Raw genomic sequence first — 9,537 nt, 5'->3', positions numbered from 1 at the left:
ACCTAACGGATAGAAAAAAAATGATCGTTTGTAGGCACGTCCATCGATTAAAAATCCAGGCATGCTCAGAATCAAGTCAACGCATGCTTGGAAGCATTGAACTTTTTTTCAGCACGTTATTGTGTTTTACGTCACCGCGTTCTGACACGATCGTTTTTTTAACCGATGAAAGCGGTCCATCAGACCGTTTTCATCGGATGGACTGATCGTGTGTACAGGGCTCATCAGTCAAAACTACCCACATGTCTTGGCACTGTTCAACACAGATGTGTGCAAAGCTTGTCAGTCTGGCTCCAGCTGTGCCCATCTGGGGGGGGGGGTGGATACCATTCAAAAGGATTTCTGGAATGCTAAGGGAACTGAGAGGGTCTTAGGCCTTGTACACACGGTCAGACCAAACCGATGTGACTGGTCCGTCGGACCGTTTTCATCGGTTCACCTCTGAAGTGGCCGTACGGCCTGATATGTGTACACACCATCAGTCCAAAATCCGATCGGGTCAGAACGTGGTGACGTCAAACACACGACGTGCTGAATAAAACGAAGTTCAATGCTTCCAAGCATGCGTTGACTTGATTCTGAGCATGCGTGGGTTTTGAACCGATGCTTTTCTGTACTAACCATCGGTTTGGTCCGATGGGGCAGCGGTCCATCGGTTCGGTTTTGAAGCATGTTTTAAAATTTTGGACCGAAGGAAAACAGACCGATGGCCTATACACACGGTCGGTTTGGTCCGATGAAACTGAACTTCGGTTTATTCTCATCGGTTCGGTCCGACCATGTGTGTACAGGGCCTAAGGCTTCTGTGTCTTCAAGAAGATGGCATGCATACTCTTCCAGACCCTCCTTAACTGGCTGTTAAGCTGATCTTCGGGCTTTAATACTGTATAAAGCACCAACTCTAAAATGTACACAACATCTAGTCTAAATGCAGTCAGAATCTCGGATCTGCATATTGTGTTTTCCTATTAGTCAGTAGACATGTGCACTCCCTATCGTCTGAATGCATTTTCGTCCGAATTTCGGGGATTTTCGTGTTCGTTTTAACAAGACGATAAGGAACGCACAGAATCCGAAATGCAAAAAATTTGAAATACATTTTTTCATGTTTTTTTCATGTTTTCATCGGTTCACCTCTGAAGTGGCCGTACGGCCTGATATGTGTACACACCGTCAGTCCAAAATCCGATCGGGTCAGAACGTGGTGACGTCAAACACACGACGTGCTGAATAAAACGAAGTTCAATGCTTCCAAGCATGCGTCGACTTGATTCTGAGCATGCGTGGGTTTTGAACCGATGCTTTTCTGTACTAACCATCGGTTTGGTCCGATGGGGCAGCGGTCCATCGGTTCGGTTTTGAAGCATGTTTTAAAATTTTGGACCGAAGGAAAACAGACCGATGGCCTATACACACGGTCGGTTTGGTCCGATGAAACTGAACTTCGGTTTATTCTCATCGGAATGTGCCTAATCTAACTCTATTAGTCCAAGATTATTCAAAAAGATTTGACATTATAGAGACATGGTGGCAGATCCTCGTACAACGGCGTACGGCGTAACTTACTTTTTTTTTCAAATCCAGAAAGAATCCGCGCCGTAAGTTACGGTGGCATAGTGTATATTTGCGGGTGTAATGGCGCCTAATTCAAATGGATGTAATGGGGGCGTGTTTTATGTTAATATGTCGTGACCCGACGTAAACGCCGTCCGTGGGGGTATCCCAGTGCGCATGCTCGAAATTAACCCGGAAAAAATAGTACGCGGGAACGACGGCCATACTTAACATTGAGTATGCCTCATAACAGCAGCTTTAACTATACGCTGGAAAAAGCCGAACGAAAACGACGTAAAAAAATGCGCCGGCCGGACGTACATTCGTGGATCGCCGTAAATAGCTAATTTACATACTCGATGTGGAAATCAACGGAAACGCCACCTAGCGGCCACCAAAATATTGCATCTAAGATCCGACAGCGTACTAAGGCCGGGTACTCACGAACAAACATGTACGGTGAAAGCGGTCCGTCGGACCGTTTTCACCGTACATGTCTGCCAGAGGGCTTCTGTACGATGGTTGTACACACCATCGTACAGAAGTCCGCGCGTAAACAATACGCGGGGCGTGTCCGCGTCGTCGCCGCGACGATGACGCGGCGATGACGCGGAGACGTGGGCGGGCCTGCCATTTAAAGGCTTCCACGCATGCGTCGAAGTCATTCGACGCATGCGAGGGACGGCGGGCGCCTGGACATGTACGGTAGGTCTGTACTGACGACCGTACATGTCCGAGCGGGCAGCATTCCAGCGGACGGTTTTAAAACACGTCCAGGAATATTTGTCCGCTGGGAAAAGGCCCGGCGGGCAAATGTTTGCTGGAATTCGGCCCGCTCGCGCCCACACACGACCAAACATCTCTGCTGAAACTGGCCCGCGGACCAGTTTCAGCATACATGTTTGGTCGTGTGTATGGGGCCTAAGACGTACGCCTGTCGGATCGATCCCAGATGCCGTCGTATCTTGTTTTGTGGATACAAAACAAAGATACGACGTGGGAAATTTAAAATTACGCCGGCGTATCAAGAGATACGCCGGCGTAATGCTTTTGTGGATCTGCCCCATGAAGATTCCAACGAAGCAGCTAAAAGCATACGATCGCCACAAGCAGACATTTACGGTCAAATGCTCTGCCCATATGCTATTGAAGAATTCTAATGTTTGACTAGTAATAATAATTATTACTAGTCAAACAACATTAGAATTCTACTATAGCTTGTGGGCGGAGCATTTGTGGGCGGTTGCACAGTTTAGCTGCTTCGTCAAAACTTCTTAGAACATCTGACAGCCACCATAAGCCTTCAATTTACAAATTCAACCTTAATTACCGTAATTCGGATTTTCATACAAGTGCATTTTTTAACAAAACAAAATAAATAAAAACAAATTTTGAGAGTAACTAAATACATGTATTTTTTGGATGAAACCGAAATTCAGAACAAAAAATTCAGTGTGCACATGTCTATTAGCCAGTGAGGCCACTCTATACTTTTATTAGCCAATGGGAAGCATAGTCATTGAGTTTACGTTAACACCCAACTCCAAAAGGGAGCCATTCCCCTTTGGACTTTTTGCCACACCCATTGGATCCACTGATTTTATCTTTACATTTTTCAGTATCTTTTCTTTCTAGGTATCTCTCAGCTGGTCAGAAGAGATGTCTCCTGATGACCAGGCGCTATGTTTAAATTTAGTGGGTGTCTGAGCTGGTAGTTAGCTCAGACTCTGATGATTAATGACGCGTACACACGGTCGTTTTTTGTGATGAAAAAAACAATATTTGTAAAAACGTCATTTAAAATGACCGTGTGTGGGGAAAACGTCGTTTTATGTCTTCTGAAAAACGACCGAAAAAAAATTTGAGCATGCTTCAATTGTTTTTGTCGTTTTTCAAACCGTTGTTTTTTGTGTCATAAAAAATGACCGTGTGTAGGCTAAAACAACGTTTTTAAACCCGCGCATGCTCAGAAGCAAGTTATGACGCAAGCTTGAATGGAACAGAGTGCCGCCGTAACCACGCTTTGCTAGAGCATTTTGAAAAAACGATGGTGTGTAGGCAACGTCATTTTTTAAAATGAAGTTTGAAAAACGTCATTTTTTTTCATGAGAAAAAATTAGGGTTTTTTTCATCACAAAAAACGACCGTGTGTACTTGGCATAAGGCTAAATCAGCCTCTGTTCCGGCTATGGCTGTGCTTGGAGGGTTTTCCCATTGTTTGCCTGTAGGTAGCGTTAACATCGCAGGCCAATGTTGGAACACAGGCAAGCCAGAGAGTATTGGGTGTCTGTGATGTTTGTGATAGATCACTGTGACCTTTACCCTCTTTCTCCTGATGCATGATGGGGGAGGAGGAGCTGTACCAGGAAGTCAGACAGTGTGTGAGGGGAACTGGAAGCAGACACATGAGGCTGAGAAGGGATTACATCTGATAAGGACAGAAGCTGTTTGGAATAAGACTCCTCCATGTAAGAATGCCATAATGTTCTGAGTAATAAACCTTGCTCTGGTTAAGTAGTACATTGGCCTGTGTGTGTAACTTGCTGAGCAGATACTGGCAGCATTGCCAGCAGCACCTGAGAGACACAGAGCGGCAAGGGGACATAACAGTGGCGACGAGGATTGTGGATTTTAGCACACATGGCCTTCATAGGGTTTATTCAACCATTTGATCCTGCAGCTGAGTCATGGAGCTCCTGGGTGGAGAGGCTGGAACAGTATATGGAAGCAAATAATGTGACTGTTGAAAAGAAAGTTGCATTGGGTCAAGCTGCATATCGAACCCTCAGAGACCTTGTTTCTCCAGACAAGCCGGCCTCTAAGCCCCTGCCTGAGTTAATTCAGACGCTACATACACACTACAACCCGAAGCCGTTAGAAATCGCAGAGCGGTTTAAATTCTACAGTAGAAGGCAGCAGGCCGGGGAGGATATAAAGACATATATCATTGCTTTACGTAAACTAGCTGCCACTTGTCAGTTTGGAGACTACCTGCAGACGGCTCTCCGTGACATGTTCGTCATGGGACTCTGCGACCCAGCCATACAGAAACGTTTACTCACAGAACCCGACTTGACTCTGACAAAAGCCACTGACCTTGCTACGGTCATGGAGTTGGCAACACGGGACGCCACCCTACTGAAGGCACTACCTACAACTCCTGCAAGCCAGGGTGAGGAAATATTCCACACTGCTATCACTCAACGCTCGAGACGCCAGTCCCCTGCCACTCAGCTTAAACCTCGCCACCCTAATTCTTCTGTCTCTGGGACCCCGACTTGCTACCGTTGTGGTAACACTACTCACAGTGCACCTGCTTGCAAGTTCAAGGATGTCGTTTGTTTTCGCTGTGGAAAGACTGGTCATATTGGGCGCGTTTGCCGCAGCTCTCGCTCCCCGAACACTACCACAAAAGATAGACGTAAACAGACATTCCGTGTGGATATGGACAATAACGGTTTCAGCTCTGATGAGGAGACCTGTGTCCAGCATGTTGGACTGTTTCGAGTGGCTGGGAGTACTCCTGCGATTAAAGTGGATGTCACACTCAATGGCTGTCCTGTCTCCATGGATGTTGATACAGGGGCAGCTGTGTCTGTCATTTCATGGACTGATTTAAAGGCATCGGGTCTGTCCCTGCCGCTAAAACCTACAAAGCTCACACTACAAACCTACAGCAAGGAACTACTACAGCCCTTGGGTTATGTAAAACCCCTTGTTACATTAGGCAACCGCAGTCAAAGTCTGCGCCTTTATGTTGTAAGGAATGGAAGTCCTCCGCTGTATGGAAGGGACTGGATCAAAGCCCTGGGCATGCCTCCTTTTACCATTGCCCAATGTACATTGCTTTCTAAAGTAGACCATTGGGTGGAATCCCTGAAGTCACGTTTTAAAGAGGTTTTTGAGGACTCTTTGGGCACCGTAAAAGGAAAGATGGCCCACCTCCTCTTGAAGCCTGGTGCTACACTTCGTTTTTGTAAGGCAAGATCAGTACCTTTTGCCTTTTGGAAGAAAGTGGAAGCAGAGCTGGACCACCTATTGGCTGAAAAGATCATAACGAAAGTGGATAGAAGTGAATGGGCATCACCAATTGTGCCTGTCAAGAAAAAGAATGGAGACATTAGGATTTGTGGTGATTTCAGGGTAGCTCTGAACAACCAACTTCTTGTGGATAAATACCCATTGCCTCGACTTGAAGATTTATTTGGCTCACTGGCTGGGGGGCAAAAGTTTACAAAAATAGACTTAAAGCAAGCTTACCTGCAACTGCAAGTACACCCAGATTCACGCCATCTGTTGACCATTAACACTCATAAAGGATTATTCCAGTATAACCGCATGGTTTTTGGCATAGCCCCAGCTCCAGCCATCTGGCAGTGGATCATGGATGAGGTACTGGCAGGAATACCTTTCACCCAATGTCTACTGGATGACATGCTCATCACTGGTCCCACTGATGAAGAACACAGAAAGAATGTTGAAGCTGTGCTAGAGAGACTCCAAAAGTATGGTTTACGTGTGTCAATCTTTCAAAATGCGAATTTCTCAAGTCTCAACTGGAGTTTTGTGTCCACACGGTGGACCGACATGGGTTACACACTACTGAAGAAAAGGTTAAAGCCCTTACCCATGCCCCTACCCCCCGGAATGTCACCCAGCTCAGGTCCTACCTTGGCCTCCTAAATTACTACCACCGTTTCTTGCCGAACCTAGCACACCAGCTCTACCCATTACATCGCTTACTGGATGCAAGAGCTAAATGGATATGGACAGACAAATGTGAAGAAGCTTTTCGGCTTACTAAAGAACTCATTCTGTCTTCTCGAGTTCTGGTCCACTATGATTTAAAGAAACCCGTCATCCTGGCTTGTGACGCCTCGCCTTATGGACTGGGTGCCGTGCTTTCCCATGTCATGCCGGATGGCACGGAGCGCCCCATTTCTTTTGCCTCCAGGTCTTTAACCTCAGCAGAACAAAACTACTCCCAGATTGACAAGGAAGCTTTGGCCATTGTATGGGCCACAAAAAAATTTCACGCGTACATCTATGGTCGGGAGTTCACACTTATCACTGACCACAAACCTCTGTTGTCAATACTGAACCCTCAGAAATTTCTACAACAACCGCATCTCGCTTACAAAGGTACGCTTTATTTTTAGGAGCTTATACTTATTCTATCAGATACCGCTCCCATGATACCCATGGCAATGCAGATGCATTTTCCAGATTGCCACTTGGAGACCACCCACTAAGAGAGATACGTGTAGTGGAAGTACACAGGCTACAATCTTGCATGTCCACCTCCCTGATTGCCAGACATACAGCCACAGATCCTTTCCTGTCTCAGATATTCTCTTATGTTCAGACTGGATGGCCAGAGAGAGTTTCAGGTGAATTTCGTCCGTACTTTGCCAGAAAATGTGAGCTTGTGACTAATGCTGGTTGCCTACAATGGGGCAATAGAGTGATTGTACCCCAGTACTTGCAATCAACCATGCTAAGGATACTGCATGAAGGCCATCCTGGTGTGGTGCGCATGAAGCAGCGAGCCCGGAGCTATGTTTGGTGGCCACAAATGGATACGGCAATTGAAGATTATGTTGCTCAATGTCCTGGGTGCTGTCAAGCCCAGCGACCCCAAAAGAGAGGAACCCTGCAACCTTGGCCATGGCCAACAGAACCGTGGTCCAGACTCCATCTTGATTTTGCTGGCCCCATCCAGGGTAAAATGTATTTGATCGTGGTAGATGCGCATTCAAAATGGCCGGAGGTTTTTCAAATGCCTTCTATTACCTCAGCTGCTACCATTCTAGTCTTAAGGAAGCTTTTTGCTCAATATGGCTTGCCAACAGCCATAGTCTCCGACAATGGAACTCAATTTACATCGCATGAGTTTCAATCCTTCCTTAGTGGCTTGGGCGTCCAACACTACAAAACAGCTCCTTATCATCCAGCTTCAAATGGGCTGGCAGAACGATTTGTGCAGACATTTAAGAAGCACTTACTGTCCACTCTGGACCAGGTTGGACTGTCAGAAGAGAAGCTGCTGGAATTCTTGATCATGTACCGTAACACGAAACACGCTACTACTGGGCTGTCACCGGCTTTTCTTATGTTTGGCAGGCATCTCCGCACCAAACTTGATTTAGTTCGTCCGCAGGAACAGTCACCAACACCTCCTCCGCCGGGCCGTCTGGGATTCCGTGCCGGTGATCTTGTATGGTCTCGGAATTACAGAGCTTTGCCTCCTTGGCTTCCTGGCGTTATTGATGGAACTCTTGGCAGAAGAATGTACCTTGTCCGCCTAGAGGAAGGCATTTGTGTTCGGCGACACCTTTCACAATTGAGGAAACGCATTTGCCGGCCACTAGTGACAAACCCGACCCCTCTTTCTAACCACCCACCAGAGTCTACTCTGAACTCTGCTGGTGACATATGGCATGGTGTCTGGCATGATCCCACAAGTTTACAACCAAACCCTGAACCGGTTGGTGACCATATTCCTGAGGAGCCCGGACATGTGCCTGGAGTTACAGAGACTGATTTGTCTGTGGGACGCCCACTGACATCTCCAGAACCTTTGACTGACTCTATCCCTCCCGGTGCTGTGCCTCTTCGTAAGTCTACCCGTCAAAGACGTCAAACGCCTCGCTGGCAAAGTGCTGAAATCTTACGGGACACATTGGAGGTCAGGGAACAGAGACAAAGGGCTCATGAAGTGCTGCGGAAATCACAGAACTGAGTTGGAGATACTACTTGCTGAACTGATCTCGCTTGCCTTGTTATGTTATGTGTTCAACATTTTGTTCTCTTGTTATGTTTTTTTTTTTTTTTTTTGGGGGAAGGAAAGGAGGTGTGATGTTTGTGATAGATCACTGTGACCTTTACCCTCTTTCTCCTGATGCATGATGGGGGAGGAGGAGCTGTACCAGGAAGTCAGACAGTGTGTGAGGGGAACTGGAAGCAGACACATGAGGCTGAGAAGGGATTACATCTGATAAGGACAGAAGCTGTTTGGAATAAGACTCCTCCATGTAAGAATTCCATAATGTTCTGAGTAATAAACCTTGCTCTGGTTAAGTAGTACATCGGCCTGTGTGTGTAACTTGCTGAACAGATACTGGCAGCATTGCCAGCAGCACCTGAGAGACACAGAGCGGCAAGGGGACATAACAGTGTCTTTCCCTGGGAACAGCCCAGTGGGAGTGGTCTCCCCGCTGGGCATGCTGGGGAAGGATACTTAAGCGCAGATGCCATTTTATTGGGTCCTGTTTGCCTCGTGGCCCTCCTTGCTCGAGGTATGTGATGGTCCATTTTCAGCCCCGGAACCACATTGGCCCGAGGCTGCAATTCCGCCAGGTAGGCCCAGCTGTCTTGACTGGGGCCTGCACTTTGAAGGTGATCCTGTGCTGTCTGTCCTGTGGGAGGAAAGCCACTCAATGGAGGAAACCAGGGGAGGACCTGTTCTGGAAAGGACCAAGCGGAAGGCTGGTATCTCGGGAGAGGCCTGGTAACATTATTAGAGGATACACCGTATTCTATGATGCCTTACAGTGTTGCCGGGTCGGTGTAAAGGCTCTAAACTGTACGGCTGGAGATCCAGGTACTAAATCCTGTGGCAGAGGATTCTGGAACAGTTTATTTCTACTTTCAAAGACAGGTCTGTGACAGAGACTGTATTCTGGAACAGTTTATTTCTACTTTCAAATAAAGGTCTGTGACAGAGACTGTATCCTTTTTTGTCTGTGCATAATCCCGGCTGCTAGGCCAGTGAGAGAGGACTATCCGGGTGAGCAATACCCACTCGGAGAAAAGTGGTAAGTTGACTTTTGAAACCATAGAAGTTCCCCGTTGATCTGCATTGTGTGCCTGAACCTTCCCCTAACCCTCCGTCCCTCTACTTATAAAAGTTTATGTGAAAATAAAAACCTGACAGAAAAGGGATTTACAACTTGTGTGGACATTGAAGTTTCTTAGACTCTC

At 46.9% G+C, this 9,537-nt stretch overlaps 1 pseudogene; it reads left to right on the top strand.

The window, feature by feature from the left end:
• The first annotated feature begins 4,194 nt into the window (after positions 1–4,194).
• LOC120928284 lies at positions 4,195–8,296 on the top strand (annotated as a pseudogene).
• The last annotated feature ends 1,241 nt before the right edge of the window (positions 8,297–9,537 follow it).

Source organism: Rana temporaria, chromosome 2 (genome assembly GCF_905171775.1).
Source record: "Rana temporaria chromosome 2, aRanTem1.1, whole genome shotgun sequence".
NCBI classification, from domain to species: domain Eukaryota; kingdom Metazoa; phylum Chordata; class Amphibia; order Anura; family Ranidae; genus Rana; species Rana temporaria.
This window is presented reverse-complemented; position numbering and strand designations above follow the sequence as displayed.